The following is a 16,484-nucleotide window of genomic DNA, read 5'->3' on the forward strand; positions in this document are numbered from 1 at the left end:
TTCTCTAGTGCCTGGAACACGTCTGGGAGGACAGAGAGCTTTTTTAAAAGCATAGACTCTACACATACAAAACAGAACTACGTGGGCTGCCAGCATGGGAACATGGCACAGACCTGGGAAATTGTTATTTGTTATTAGGAAGAAAGCCACAAGTAGCAGAGGAGCAGTAGGGCGAAAGATCAGCATTGACTAGGGATGTTAGCAAAACAGACTTCGTATCATATATAAATTTTTATCATTTAAATCTCAAATAGGTACAGTAATATGTAAAAGCTAAAAACAAATAAAGGCAAACTAGAATGTCTATCCAACCGTGACATATTCAGCTTTTCTGATGCTGACCAAAAGAAAAAAAACATGGACTACTTAGGTTATAATCTATCTAGAACTGACTGAGATGCGAAGTAGTAAGTCTCTTGGAAAAACCATCTCAGAGGAAGAAAATTTCAGAGCAAGAACTAGTGAGAGAATCTCTATGCATTTAAATTGCAGTTCAAGTGACATTATTTTAACAAATTTCAATATTAGTTTCCTATCTCAATTGAAAAAAAAAAAGGCTTTTGAGAGGTTCAGGCATCTTCACAATCTGTCCTGGGCATTTAACAGAAGTGTCCAGGTCCTCCAGGTAATTAACTAAGCAGGCAGGTTTCTCACTGATCTACTCTTAATTGCCCTCTGAGGCACTTTACCTCTTTCCATTGACGGTATAAAAAGCCTATAGTATTAATTTGGATACCTAAATCGGTTGCCTATAGTGTGTAATATAAATACCATACAGAGTATGCAGTGTGAAGGAAAGCAAAGAAGCAACTAAATGTAATGGTTTTTTAAAAAGTGGTAGTGTACTGCTCCAACTACTTGCACATAGATTGGCAAAATGTTATTTCAGGACAAATCTTTGAGAGGCAATTTCTCAACAATTCAAATGATGGCTTTGGAACACCTAGTTCTGCAGTCTGGGGAAAAAAAAAAATAAAAGAAGAGGCTATTCTTGACTTAAACCTTAGCAACACAGTTACTTGGTTCAAGAAGTAATTACAGTTTTACCATGAAGTAATAATGATCAAATCCAAAGAATTTCAACATTTCTAATGGAAGGCTCCTACTGAAAAGTAGTCCATAGCACTGATTCAGAAGAGGAATTGTGATGAAAAGAAGGAATGTGATTACAGTGGTATTAAAATCAGATATGAAAACATGAAAACCCTAAGACTTACCATGAAGAATATATTTATGCAGATTTTTAACTGAGTGACAGAACATAGGAAGCAGGTTCAAAAGGTTATTGGAATCAAACTCTAACGGTCACAAATTGTCAGTAAAAACCAATAAAAATAAATAGTATTTTTTTTTAAAAAAAGGAGGATTATGAGAAGTGAACGCAGTTATGTATATGTCCTGCTAAGCATAAGTTATCATGGAGCTAAACCAACACATGACAACTAGAAACTTCTCCTTTCCGATGATTTTTCCAACATCTTATCACTTATTGTAACTAGTAATAATGTCTCAAGAAGGGTAGAGTACATTTTGCCAGGGATGTTCTTGGAGAAAAAAAGTTTTGTGATCCATTAAAACAGTTCTTCTGTTCCTGCAAGCAAGGTTTAAAGTCTGCATGCAAAGATATTTTTGCCTGTAACAGATAAATCTCAAGAGACTCAGACATTTAGTAGGTAAACATATTTGCGTTCCTACCTGAATGCAGGGTAGGCAGCCACCCTGTATTTGAGGGACTAATCCCCACTTAAGGGACATCTTCTATTTTATTTATTTGTTCCATGAGTAAACTGAAGACAGAATTTGTTTATCAGCCCTCTCAGATTGAAGCAAAGTAAAACATAAGCTAGTTATACCTTAAATTTAATGTAGAATTGGGCCTAAAAAAACCTTAGAAAACCCTGGGTGGTCGAAAAGTTCTAAAATATTTCTGTGTTTGAACTGTCTTAAGAGCCAAATAAATTGCAAAACTGAATTAAAAGTCATTAATTTGGCTTCATTTTGAAACTCTGCCACGTAGGTCTCTTTTTTTATGCATTACCTGGCTAAGTGTGTGCAAGAAAAACGTCTTCTAACAGTTTCACTGATGCTATACAAAGGGTTTGTTGGATTTTTACACTAGAGTATATTACTACAAAGATTCAGTGAGTATTTAGCAGAAGGATGGGCACTGAAACATGATAGCAAACTAACTACTTATCTATTGTAAGTTTTTTGTATTACATCTACATAAGCTGCAAGAAAAGAATAATTCGTATTTTCCATTCATTCATTGACAGATTATTAATGGTATGTTGGAATAGACCTTACCAGCTACAAGGGCAGATACATTACCAAAGTTCAAACTATTTAACTGTTGTAATTTTTATATTTTCACTTGGATTACCTTTTACATGCAGGTTCACAGAATTATCAAGTAGACAAGTGAATTACTTCCCTTTCAATTGCTTACTAAAAACAGCTGTTAAAACATTTTAAAATTAAAATGTCTTGGGCATCAGTGCCACACACGCAAATCCCATGTGTAAAGCAATTTTTTAAATTTTTTTTTAATTCAAAGAAGAGTTAGTATATTGGTAGGCTTTGTTTATTACCGATATTATACATTTCATAAAGGATGGGAAAATATTAGCAAATTAAGCATTGTTGCTTTCTGTCACAGTTCACAGAATCACAGAATCACAGAATCGTATAGGTTGGAAAAGACCTTTAAGATCATTGAGTCCAACTGTAAACCTAACACTACCAAGACCACCACTACACCATGTCCCTAAGCAAAAGTTGAGTGATGTACATGAATGGCAATGTATCATTCATTTATGTACACAGAAAATCTTTTTCTGGTTTTTGTATTTTATAGTAAGAGAAGGAAAATTTTAAGTGCTTTATTCAAACAGTTTATTCTAGGATTATTTCTGTGATCTACTTCTGTCTGTAATTCTTTATAAGCAACTGAGATGTTTCTTCTGCATAGGTTATAGAAAGCCTTACAACAGTAACTTATGTCTTTATTGATCCATGGAAAATAATTTTTCCATTCATTCCAGAAAATTACTGTTCTCTTCTTGGATCAAACATACCTTGATTGTTGAAATGTTGCCTTATGGTCGCTCTCAAGATCACGGTTACACGGTGCCTAAAAATAGTAAATAGTAGTGCTTGTGTTTCACCTGGGACTGTGATTATTTTGCATAGCATGTACCTGCTGTGTACTTGGCCAGTACAGCCAGTGCCTAACACCTGATACATTCCTCTTGAGATGGCAACATTTTTGAGTGTGCAGGGCAATCCCAAATGTTGTGGGGTTTTTAGCTATCAGGGAAATATATTTAAAAGTTACCCTTTTTGTATTTTAGAGGTGACCGAATAAATTTCTATAAAATAAAAAAATAGGCCCTTTTTACTTTACAGGGTTACAGAAATGCTAACTATTGCTGTTAAGATGAAGTTACACAGGATGTCATTTCAACAGCAGGGTTACTTGGGTTTAAAACTAAATATATCTCAGGTTCTATCACTCTGGAATCCCTCCAGGAGAGCGAGTAGTCATCCTTCTCCCTTTCCTTTTCACTTCTTTTTCTCATCTGGCCAGGCCCTTTGGTCTTCAAAGTACTTAGCTGAAGGAGTCTCCTACCTCACTTCACCAGTACATGCCCAGTGGGAGCCTATTTTACTTTCCAGATCTACCTCATAACCCAAACAATTTCAAAACTGGAAACAGAACAGCTGAATAGAAAATTAGATTGGTGTGGAGGTAGCGCGCATGATTAAGATCTTAAAACCTTAAAGACATCTGAAATGCTATCACTGCACACGATATATGTGCACACAAAATAAATGCCCCATAGGCATGTAACAGTGAAATAGCTTTCTCCCAGTAGGTTAGTAACTGTTTTTCTTCAGAAATAATTTCACTGATGATCCTTTCTTTGTTGTCTGGACAGCTCATGCAGTAGAGCTACTGCTGTCTTTCTTGGTATTGTCCATGTACGGAAACTCTTCAGTGTAGACCAGAATAGCCCTTGCAGTGTAGAGGAGGCCATAGCACCCAGCCGTTTTTGTGGCCCTCTTAGCTTGTAAACAAAAATCCTATGCAACAGATAAGCACTGGGCAGAAGTTGGCCTTGTTTGTATTTGTTCCAAGATAAATTATATTCCTTGAAAAAAATATATGGAATGCATGCTAGTTACTAGGGATCTTTAACTGTAGGCAAACAAATAATTTTTATAATTTGAGTTAGTTTGATGCAACCAGCAAAGTCCCTACTGTCACCCATGTATTCAGAGCAGTGCAAAGCACTGTAGAACTTATGACAGCATATGCAGGAGAGTATGCAAATGGCTCAGGGACTTTCTTCTCTATTCAGACACTTTAGACTCTAACAGTATCTCATAGTTTTATTAGGAATACCAGTTTCTCATTTTATAGCTAGATTGAGTGATCTGAAAGAAGTCTGCTTGCTTTAGCAAAGATTGGAGTGACCGAAGTGCAGACTTATCAGAACAACTGATACATGCCTGCCCTCATGCTATTAGCATTTTATCCGAGACAGAATGATGACAGTAAGGAAACATCAGAAGGTCTTAGGAATCCTCCAATTTAGCCAAAATAGCTTTTAGCAAAATGAACTTGGGACCAAATAAAATCATACTTTTTCTGAGCTATTCTCATTTGGCATCTACTCAGGCAACACGGAGAGGGCAGCTCTGGAAAGGTGGATTCACATTATAGAGAGTATGAAGTAGAAACTGTCCCTTGCATCTAACAGCACAGCAACACCAGCTTCTGGGGAGAATTGCGTTGCTTTTAGTAGAGATCTCCTGGAGTCCTGTAGGTGTAGCCCACCTTGGCTAAGAGCTGAATCAGTGATTTTTTTTCCCAGATGGCCAAGCTCTGGCTAGCAAAGTATTAAGGTATTTTGAATACTCATGTTGACTTATAGAGAGATACCTGCATATGGGAAGTTCAGAAACATACCTAAATGCTTTGCTAAATAAGCTGGCCAACCGCCAGTCCCTTTAGCATAGGAAAGGAAACCAAAGGCTTTGCTTCTGGGCCAGGCAGTTGTGCTGGGGGAGGCCTGAAGTTCTGCACTGGCAGAAGGGATAGAGAAATAAATAAATCTTACTATAGATTCCCTTAGCTAACATTCCTCGGTCCTGTTTTATTGATCTACAGACAGATTTATGATGTACTTTGATGCTGAGCTCATAACATTCTTAAAAGGCGTATTTAATAAGCCCCTGAAGAGAAGAACCAGTTCTTATATGAAATCGGAGACATTATGCTTCAGTATAGTAAGAAATTAAACAAATATTCATGCTACTCACATTGCTGACAAAAGCTATGGGAAACCATCCTGGCTAAACCTCAGTTTTATGCATTAATGGCTGCCCTGAGACCACTCTCTAAAGCAACAGTCTTGTCAGTCGCGTGCCAGCGTGGAAGCACGGGCTAAGAGACGGTGTGAGCTGGTCCCTCACGCTGCTGAGGGTCCAGCACCTGAGGCCACAAAGGCTGCAGGCTGCAAGCCGTTTGCCAGGCAGCGAGATGGATTGAAGATGGACAGGGAGTACGGCACTGCTGCGTGGACTCTCTCAAAGCAGCATATATACAGCTGTTTTGTCTTTTTTATGGAGGTAATTCACCTGTGGAGATGGTAGAAGAGTTCACTGTAGATATGGTAAAAGAGTTAACTCAAGAATGAAAGAGGAGTTAAGTAAAAGCAGACGTGCTGCAAAGCGATACTAGAACCACCCAAGCAGTTATATCAGCAGAATGGAGTAGGCATAACCTTGCTATTATTATTGGTCTGAGCATCAGAAACGCACGAACTCCAAGCTATGCTCCCACACAGGCCAAGCTCATAGTGTTACTCAAGCGAGAGATCTGTATGTATGGACAGAAGTCAGCTTGGGACAACAATGAAACTCATCCTAAGGAACCAGATGTGACCTTTAGTTGCTGAACTACTTCAGAAATATATTTCTTCTTTACAGAAGAACAAGGAATCCAAGATTGTCCATGTTTGTATTTTGAAATTGCCTGGTTACAGATTTTTTTAATTTCTCAGTTACACTTTGTCCAAATAGTTTAGACAGAGGATTTATTGGCAGTTATTTTTTCTTAGGCAAAGGGCCAGTGTCCTCTTTTAAACCCCTGCTTCTGCGCCAGCTGATCCCAGCACAAATGTGAAGGCTTAGGTGACTTCATACTCCCCAGACAGAGCTTCCAAACTTACATTGTGTAAAAGCTTGATATAGCACCTCTGTATCTATATTGGGAGGAGTTGTGTAAAGCAGCTAGATATGTGGGTATTGTGAGTACTGGCAAATTCTGCCGCTTTTTTTTTACTTCTGATGCCAAGCACTCTGATATATCTTGGAACACAGTCTGTGCCATTTGGAAACCCTGAAAAAGAAGTTCAGTGAAGAGAAACCAACACAAACATGATGTGCATTATGTGTCAAAAAGTTTCAAACCAAAAATTTAAAATCACTGAAAGACCTTGATTTTTCAGGCCAAAATGGTGCTTTCATTTTGATAACAGCTGCCTTAGAAATATGGCTAAGAAATTACCTTGTAATACTGCATGCGGGCTATTTTGTACCCTGATCTTTTGCTAAACACTCGGGCATTTAAAATTAATGGATGGAAACATTAGCATAAATGTTAACTAAGAATTCCAAACAACAAAAACCAGTGAATATATTAAAAATGTCTTGGAATTTCAAGGTGGGGGGGGAATATTTTCACCAGTGTGTGACAATTATCTGCACTTTGTGGCTGCCTGACAGGAAAGGTTACATAGCTTCTCTTATAGGAAAAAGTATGTTTGTGAAAAGAGAAACAATAACACCCTTTTCCTGGGCTTGAGCACAGAAGAGGGAAAGACCTTCTACAATTTCTTGGTATCTTGACTGGTGTTCATTTCACATCTTGCCTTCCAATCCAGGGATCTGAACAGCTTACTAACTAGCAATTTTTCCATTAGCTATCGGAAGGCTTTAAATCATCAAGTGATTAACAAGGAAAAATATGACAGAGATAGGGGAACTGGTTTTTATGTTTGCAGCTTAGCTTGGGCAGGTTGTGTTGTGCTGTGTTCAAACAGCGACTTGACACGGGCATTGACATTCCAGGCTAAATTCAGAAGGAATTCAAAACAAGGCCACAGTGACCTGCAGGGACTTATTTGCATGTTCTTTTCCTTTGCTATGTGCCTTTTACCACCTTGTATCACTCTCCCACGTTTATCTATATGAAACTAACACCCTCCTATTTTTAAATTGCTTCTGAATTTGATCTAGACCCTTTTCCTTTAAAAGATATGTTCATGGTTGTGCATTTGAGCTGCTGTATTGGAGCTTGCTTGCAGCAGACCCACTGACGTGCAAACCTTGTTTTTGCATCTGACATGTTAGCATATGGTAAGTCTAATAGCACGCTGACAGTGAGGCACCACTTCGGAGCTGACAGGCTGCTAACTTTTTAAGCTGCCTCTCAGCTGCCAGGGAGAACATGACTGCTCTTAGTTGTTTTTCAGGGCAAAGAAGTTCATCTGAAGTCCTGCTGTGGCTTCAGCAAACGTCTTTGACATGACCCAAAATGAATTAGAAAGGCTCACTGAATCAATTCTTGGCTGTCTTCTCTTAGCTACAGGTGAGAGGAGGCAAGGGTGGATCTAATCCCTTCCCCTCACGTCCTCAGGGCAAGAACAGCAGGTTGAGTCTCCTGTTATATTCCCCCCAGCAACCTGCCTTGCCTCAATTCCGTGATGAGTTTGCCACTGGGGAGTGTTTGTTGTGCGGACGTGTGAGCCCAGCCCCGAGGCTGGCACACACAGCAGCCAGACATGCTCGGGACTGGCACAGCTCCTCTGGCTGCAGGGACAGAAAAAGAGAAGTAGGAGGAGGAATGGGATGGCAGGAAAATATGCCTCTTAAAATGTCACGCACCTTTTTAGCTCTCACCTTTTCCTAACGTTTCTGTTGCATCACTTGAGGCACAAGGCGAAGGGAACAGAGCAAAGGAAGGGCAGTGGCCAACGTCACCTCTGAATTAGGGCCCTTGTGCTTAGCACTGCTCAAGGACACTGAAAGTTTTTTTTTAAATAAAACCCGAGAGGGAATTTCTGCCAGAGTGGTGATTTTTGGATAAAATCAAACATGCCTACAAAACACTTAACTGCAGTGAAAATACAGAATTTATGATGACTTAAAATTTCCCTTCATATTTAGACAATGTGTCTAACTAAAAAGATTTTTGCTTAGTTCTTTCTTGGCACATTACATTTAAATTATGACATATGTGATGGGAGAAAATGACCAAAGTGAACTGGCAGTGCTCTCTCCTGGTTCCCCTTTGAGGAAAGTGTAGGACACCATAGCAAAGTGCCATGTCAGTACCTGTTCTGGGACACTGCTCAAGAGACAGAACAAAGCCGTCGAGATACGGAGCCTCTAACTCAACTTAGTTCCTAGCCTGGCATCTGTTTTTTCCATCACCATTTCTTCCTGCTCTCTGCCTCCTACTCCAAGTTAGACCCAATTTAACAGATAATTCCAGACATTCCTATTCAAAAGTGTCCCCTGGCAGGAAATCAGTGCCCCATTTTTCAGATTTAAAAAAAAAGAAAAAGGCAAACTAAGCATTTTCTCAGAACGTATGCTCACATCTCTCTTACCCACTCTAAATTCACGCATACACTTTTTGCATCGGCCATCCGATCACCTGCCTTCTGAGCCAGGCTACCAAAGACAAATTTAAGGTGGATGAGTAGTCAATTATCTGCAAGAATGAAGTCTCAGTGGGTAATTGAACTCATCTACTCATTAAGACTTAAAAAGGAAGAAAACTGGTTTTAGATATGGTGCCATGTATCAGCAATGGAGTCATAACACGTTTCGGTAGTCTTACCCTGCTAAAAGTATGCTGACTCAACAGTTAAAATCTTGTGTGACATAACAGTGGCTCAAAGAATTCTACACTAGTTTGGCTATAGGTTGTTGGAGTGTATATAGTACAGTATATCTGTAAGTCTCCTTCCCTCCTGCTAGAAAGTCTTGCTCTAGTTCCTTGTTCCAGATCTTTGACCATACGGCCCTTTTGATAAGGCATGAAAACATCATCATTCAGCTGTGAAACTTACACTAATAATAATCTGCAGGGAAGGTAGCGGATTTGCTCAGCTGGTCTGCTGAACCACTTCTTCTTCCATAAACAATACAGACAGATGAAATAAATATTAGGCAACACTTCTTGAAACTATCATAGGTTTTTTATGGTGTTTCTTTTCAGCATTGCAACAGATTGGTGTTGGTTATTGCCATTCAAGCTGATTGAATTATACTGGCACTGAAGTACAGAAACCCACATATCCAAAGGAACCTCATGCTCCGTTAAATTTGTGCAAACTATTGTGGCTGTGGGGATGATGGGCAGTGAAAGTAGAATTGTCTCTAAACTCGGAGCACATCCCAGCGAATGGCTTTCTAAGCATCTCCGTGCCCCATCAAGAAAAGACCGGTAGTAGGAGTTTCAAGTGGGAGTTTCCACCCTTGTTATTCCACCATTGTAAGGGTTACACACTGAGTGTGGTAACATTGTTCAGGGAAAGATCTTCAGGAGTATAATTACTCTTTCACCTCTTCAAGAACAGAGGACCTCAAAGACCCACAAAAGCAAGAGGAATATCTCTGTTGACTTAGCTGAGAACCTATCATTAGAAATGTCAGCCGGAGAACCATGGCAGGGACCTTCTATATTTATATGGTAACAAGTTATTCATCACTTCACACTAGTTTGATGTGCTTGCACTGGAGTAGGTCTCATGTTTTTCAGAAAACCTGCAGTTTCTTTAGGCACAGCTGTTTTTAATCAGCATTGCATCCCACTCTAATAGGTTTATGCAGTTTAAACAAAATAGAGATTAATGCCTTATTTTGAGAAAAATGGTAGAAAGAAGGTTTTGCTAATTTCAATGAACTGATGTAAGAAAATAAGATGTCTGAGTCCAGGAACCTCCCTGTCTTGGACGGAATGACCTTCACCTGCAAGAGGGATTGATTTGCCTTCATTTTTGTATACAGCTATCATAAAAAAACAGGGCACAAGCATGAGCCTGGAACGCAATTTACAAAAGCTGTAATGTGCTATAGACTATATTATTTTTAACGTTCTACATGCCATTTAAAAACACAGAGGACAAAACTAATGCTATATTCCTGTAAAGCTTATAACAAGGGATGCTAGAAGTAGGGCATACTAGGAGAGACATTACACACCAATGAGTCTAAGGTTGATCTAGACCTTTTGATTTAGAACAAGATCAATGACAGAAGGCATGGGCATGCTCCTGTGCACAGCATCTTTTTATAGAGATTTGACAATAGTCAAGAATACGTTTAGACTTGTGACGCTTTAGGATGTAGCATATGAATCAGCAATCTTGGTTTTTGGATGAACAGATAATGAATCATCACTTCTCTTCCCCTGTCTGTACTTACATTGTGTTACATAAAAGGGCCAGGTATACTGCTTTATTTTCTGGTATTATACCTGCAGGGCATTCACAACCTGATTTTGGAGCAAGCACCCCTGGTAATAAGGTGTCATTTCTAAAACAGAGACATTCCATTGACCAACACCCCATCCTGCTTTCAACATTGCTGTGCCATGACTAGCAGAGAAGTTTCTCCTTACATACCTTCTTCATGGGATATTCAAATACAGACTGTATGAATTATGAATATAGCTATTATCTGGAGAAGCCAAATGTGTAATACATGATGGCAGTAATAAAATGGATACATCATTTCTATGCTACCATTTTTATACAGAGCTAGAATCTATTTTCTCTCATGCTCACTGTCTTTATGACTACCCTGAGAAAAAAGCTGCAAATGGAGCAACCTTCCTTTCCCTTGGGGACAGAGAGTTTAAAAAAGTTAGCATTCTGGGTTGGATGGAAACGGATTTATTAAGCTTTATTTTGTAAATATTTTACTTCCCTCCATTCCCTCCCTTGCTCCCAAAGGACAGAGTCACAACTTCCTCTCCCATAACAGCCAGTTGATAGGGCCAGGCACTTGCTGGCTCAGGATAGCCTGCTCCTGCCCTATCAGTAGGCTGCAAACTGCCTGTACTGGAATCCATCTCTCTCAGCCTCTCCTGTTAGAGCTATGCAGCTTTGCATACATAAATATACTGCAGAAAAATATACAGGCCTGTGAAAAAGGATCAGGAACTTTAGGATGGGTTTTCCCTAACCCAGGAGAAGGACGTGAATGCCATGCCACCCGTGCTATGTGTTATTTTGTGTCGCATCTCATTCTCTGGGAAGGGGTCCCTGGTAGAACTCCTTGCTAAAGGCAAAGAGAAAGGTTGGGTTTTTTTAAAAAAATTGTTATGTTTCCAAGAAGCACTTTGATGAACATTTATTCCTCTAAACATTCCAATTTTGTAACAAAGAAAAATTTCTAACTACCACTGGTTAAGAGAAGCTTTTTCCTTTTTTACTAGTCTGGGAATAAAAACAGAATTCCTTTTCCTCTCCAACACACTCAGTGCTTTCTCCTTCAGAGAAAAGTCCTCAAATAATTCCTCATACCCTTAAATAGCACATTATGATTAGTAAATGTATGTCAGTGTCACTGAGGTGAGATCTATGCTTTTGCAGTAGAGTGCAAGTTAGATGAAGTTAGTGCATGAGCTGTGTTTTGCTCAATGAACAAAGTCCATCCAGTTGCCTGGTTAACACAAAGCAGCTAAAAAGAACTAGCCAGGAAGGATGTGTGTGGGTTAGATTAGCATTTGAGCAGCCTTAAGTGGTTTGAAGCAAATTTTTGTTGATGTGGTGTAGGAACAGCATGGTGAAAGAGCAGCTGTGATTTTTTTTGCGTTAGATGCCTTTTTAATGGGCTTCAGAAAGAAAAACTGAAAGGTTGCCAGCCTGAATACTTAAGTGAGATGAGGTAAAGTAGTAATGAAAATCTTAGCGGCTTTTGCTAAGCTAACAGGGCAATAAGCCTTGGGTAAAAGATCAAGGGAGATAAAGTGGAAGTGTGGTGAACCAGTTTAGTAGACTTGGAGCCAGAAGGAATGAGAAGGTGAAATGTAAATCGACAGCATGAGAAGTCACACAACCAAAATGAATTAGAAGAAGAGATAGGAAGATGGAAGCAGCAACATGTGTGGAAATAAAGATGTGGAAGATCTTAAGATGTAGTGTCAGAGCAAAAGCTTCCAAAGAGGTTTGGCCTATCCATGACAGCAAGCAAAGCAAATGGTTTGTGTATCAGCATTTTGGGGAAAACTTTTTTTCAGCTTTACAGATCAGTGTGAACAGGTGTCATTTGGAAATGGAGGCAGATGTTAAATCAAAAGTTCTGAATGCCTGCGAGAAAGATTTCAGTAGTCTGTTTACAGAAGTGCAATATCCCTTCCCTAGATGACTGAAATCATATATGAGATAGAGAATGATTTCCAAAACTGCCAGATTTGGAAAAGGAGTGATAAAAAGAGAATCCACCAACCCACAAATAAAATGTAACTTATTGTATGCCAAAATACCGATAACTGCTGTTTCCCAAACAAACCCAAAAGCCTGAAGAAATTGCACAAATTTCTACGTACCAGCCTGTACAGAGGCTTTGCCACAGCAAACAAAGAAATTCTGCTTGTGTTCCATGTATGAGAGAACACGATGGATCTTGTTTAAAATCCTGAAATAAAGGCCAAGGGGAGTGATTATTCCCCTCCATGGGGCACTTGTGAGGTTGCATCTGGAGAACTGTGTCCAGTTCTGGGTCCCTCAGTAAGAAAGCCTCATGGACTAACGGGTGAAAGCAGTGGAGGGTCACCAAGATGGTCAGGGGACTGGAACGTGCTGCACAAGGTGAGGCTGCGGGAGCTGAGTTTGCTTAACTTAGAGAAGAAAAGGCTAAGTAACAGTGGGTCAGAGTGCAGCCTCCCACTACTGAAAGAGGGAGTAGAGAGAAGATGGAGCCAGACTTTCCCCCGAGATGTACAGCAAAAGGAAAAGAGGCAGCCATCACGTGTTGCAGCAAAGGAATTCCAGATAGATAGATGGAAAAAATTACAAGAGTGCTTAAGCACTGGCACAGGTTGCCTAGAGAAGCTGTGGACTCTCTGTCCTTGGAGGTATTAAAAGCTCAGCTGAACAAGCAACCTGAGCAGCCAGATCTAACTTTGAAGCTAGTCCTGTTTTGAGGCGGAGACGGGATTAGATGACCTCAAAAGGTCCCTTGCAACCTCCATTATTCTATGACTGTAATTGTCCAGAGAAGCACGCAAGATTTTTCTCACTGATTAAATCCATTTTAAAGATTGCAAAACTTACTGTAAGCATTATTGCATATATGGAGCAAGCACATTTTGACAGTAGACTCTCTGTGTTCTGGGAAGCAGCATCCAAGAATAACCCAAGGAAACCAATTTATTGCAAATATGTTATTTAGGCCACAGATCTTTCTACACTCAGAGGCCCTATCTACTTCCCCTCCCATTGCGGGATGAAACAAGACTGATGCTGTTACAGCACTTTGATTTAAGAGCTTCATTCTTTCCAGCAAATCTAAAAATGAAATTAATCTCTGCATGAAATTTGACCCCTGTGAAACTGGGGAAATATACATATATATTATGTGTGTATACACATATATAAAAATATTTATATGTTTTTATATACATATATAAAATATATATAATGTTGTGCATCCAAAAAGGATAACTAGGTGAGGTCCTAGGAAACTCCGATTTTATGGCTGAAGTGATTAGAAATTAGACTAAATCTGAAAGAGAAAAGGTTCATTCATCTCTTAGACCTGTGCCATAGGGGAGCTTCCCCCCCCCCCCCCCCCCCCAGCAAATCTAAGAAAAACTTGACACAGAATTTCACTGTCCTGATTTCCAAGCCCTGTTTTTCCCTTGTGATACAAAAGACAAAAAGAACCTCGTAAGAGAACCTAAAATACAGGAATGGATCATGTCTCTTGGGTGGCAGAACAAGAAAAGGAGCATTATTCAGACCCTTCAAAGGCTTCTAAACACTCTGGGTGAACATATTGCAGATGTTAGCTGGGCCGCTGTCAGATATAGCAATGCTCATTCAGGATGAAGGTTTTCATTCAACATAAGTCTTATGGGAATGGTAATCATATTGAAAAATCATGTGGATCCTGCAAGGCTGTAAGGAATTGTTCACATGTGGATAAAGAAATCACATTTTTGCTTCAAAGATTGCAAAGAACGAGAATACTTCCCACGTAGCTGATGGAAGTGTCTACTCAACCAACATTTGCTTGGTCACACAGGATTAAACATAAACCCAATTGCACAGAGCAGCATTTCACTTACTGTTTTCTTTGGAAAAGACTACTGATCAGCAGAAGTAATTCCTCCACCTGGGCCTAGGAAAAGGAATAGAGAATAAACACTGATTATCTATCCACAGCAACATGATTTATATTTATGAAACATTTGGCCACAGAATTTCAAGGTTCAACCTTCTTGTGTGTGTGGTTAAAAAAAAAAACCAACACAAAAAATGAGAAAAGAAATGTAGTTTCAAAAAATACTGAAATACTGCCTTTCTTTCAAACATCTAGGAGGGCCTTTGCATTCTCAAAAACTGGTCTGCATTCATAAGCCAGACTTATGTATAAAATATATATATGTGGTTTTTTTTCTGCACTCCTGTGAATTGTTCATTGGAAGTTCAGATTATTCTAAGAATGAATATCTACATTCATGTTCTTTCTTCTTTCAGTTTTTCTTTCCCTTTTTGCTCTAAGTAGCAGCAATTTATAAGTAACATGCCATTGTCTTTACTTCATCTGTTGCTTACTACATACAACCAAAGCGATTATACTTGTAAAAGGCTGCATTGTGCATAAAAGCTGTTTAAGGGAACCTTGCTCGAAATATCCTGAATTTAATATAATCACATTACACAAAACATTCGAGCAGCCTGAGATACATTTTCTTGTTTTTCTGTCAGTTGTTTCAGAAAGCAATACACTTCTCTTGCACTATACATTTCCAAAGCGATGACTCATCTACCATTGACTAATCTGTCATTAATCAGTCTTAATAAGATTAGACATTTTAAATCAATTTCTAGCTTCTAATTGAGTCCATTGAGTCCTAGAAGCTTTCAGTTTCTAGGAATTTAAATACCTTAAATTTAAATGCCTTTGAATTTAACCTTACGAAGTTCTGAGACACGCTACTGGCAAGAACTTTTGCTATGGACTTAAAGAGAACCAGACCTAGACCCCCTGCCGGTGCTTAAGGAGTTAGGCCTACATCGTATGTTGGTGAGACTGATTATCCTATAGTTGCTGTAAGAGAGCATAAACCCCATCCATCTTTGCCTAATTTCTCAGTGAGTTTGGCTGCACGCCGCTTGCCCCTTTCTCTAGGGGACGGGTGTATTCTGCCAGGCAGATCTGGGAAAAGGCCTGATCTGTGCAAGCAAGCTGCAACTGGGTAGGGAATGGATTTACTGTCCTGTCAAAGTCCGAGTTTTCAAACACTGTCTAATAACGAAATATCTGGAAAAGTTAAACATTTCTGAAAACTTACTATTCCCATCTCCAACTTTACGTCATTTTGTCATTTTGAAATGTTTCATTGTATTTTTTACCTTCTTTCTTTCCGAGTTAAAAGTTTATTCCAAAAGCAGCATATCCCAAACAAACATGGTTTAGCAGCAAACATGGTTTAGCAGCAAACATGGTTTAGCAACAAACATGGTTTAGCAGCAATTTTGTCAGTATCCTGAATGATACCGACAAAAAATACTCTCAGAGTCTCCCAAAGCATAGCAGTATCATCACGACAAAGAGGAATTTTGTGGGCACTGGAATACTTTTTCCCAGACATTCTGTGATTTGTCTCTTAACAAGTGGTCACAAGTTACTGATGTCCTCTTGGTGAGGGGATCCCAAAGGCTGGGGAGTGTTAGGTCTGGTGAACCATGAGGAATGGGGTAATAAAAATTCTAAAAAGATCAAAAACTTATTTATTCCTCATATGGACTGTGCCAGTGCTGAAGAAATCCCTAAAACAACAACGGAGTTTCCCAGGACAAGCTTCCTCGGTATATATTCGTAACCATTAGGAATTTTCAAAGTTCACCAAAGGGCTCTGAGAAGAAATATAGAGAAAATAACCTTCCGTTAAGATTAAATAAGACTTCTGCTCACTGTATTTCATCAGATAAATCACTGATTTTAAATTTTCAAAGGCTCACAGGCTCAACTCAGTTTGGACTTCACGAGCCTTGCTATGTACCTGAACAATTACTAATTGCATCCCAGTCACATTCATAGAAACCTGCTGCCCAACTTCATAGATAATGCACGTTTACAAAGATTAGTTGTAGTAGCAGAGAGCAAATATTGAACAGAAGAGCTCAATTCAAGAAAAAAAAAAAAGGCTGTTGTAAACCTTGTGTGAC

The sequence above is a fragment of the Mycteria americana genome, chromosome 6 (assembly GCF_035582795.1).
Source record: "Mycteria americana isolate JAX WOST 10 ecotype Jacksonville Zoo and Gardens chromosome 6, USCA_MyAme_1.0, whole genome shotgun sequence".
Classification (NCBI taxonomy): domain Eukaryota; kingdom Metazoa; phylum Chordata; class Aves; order Ciconiiformes; family Ciconiidae; genus Mycteria; species Mycteria americana.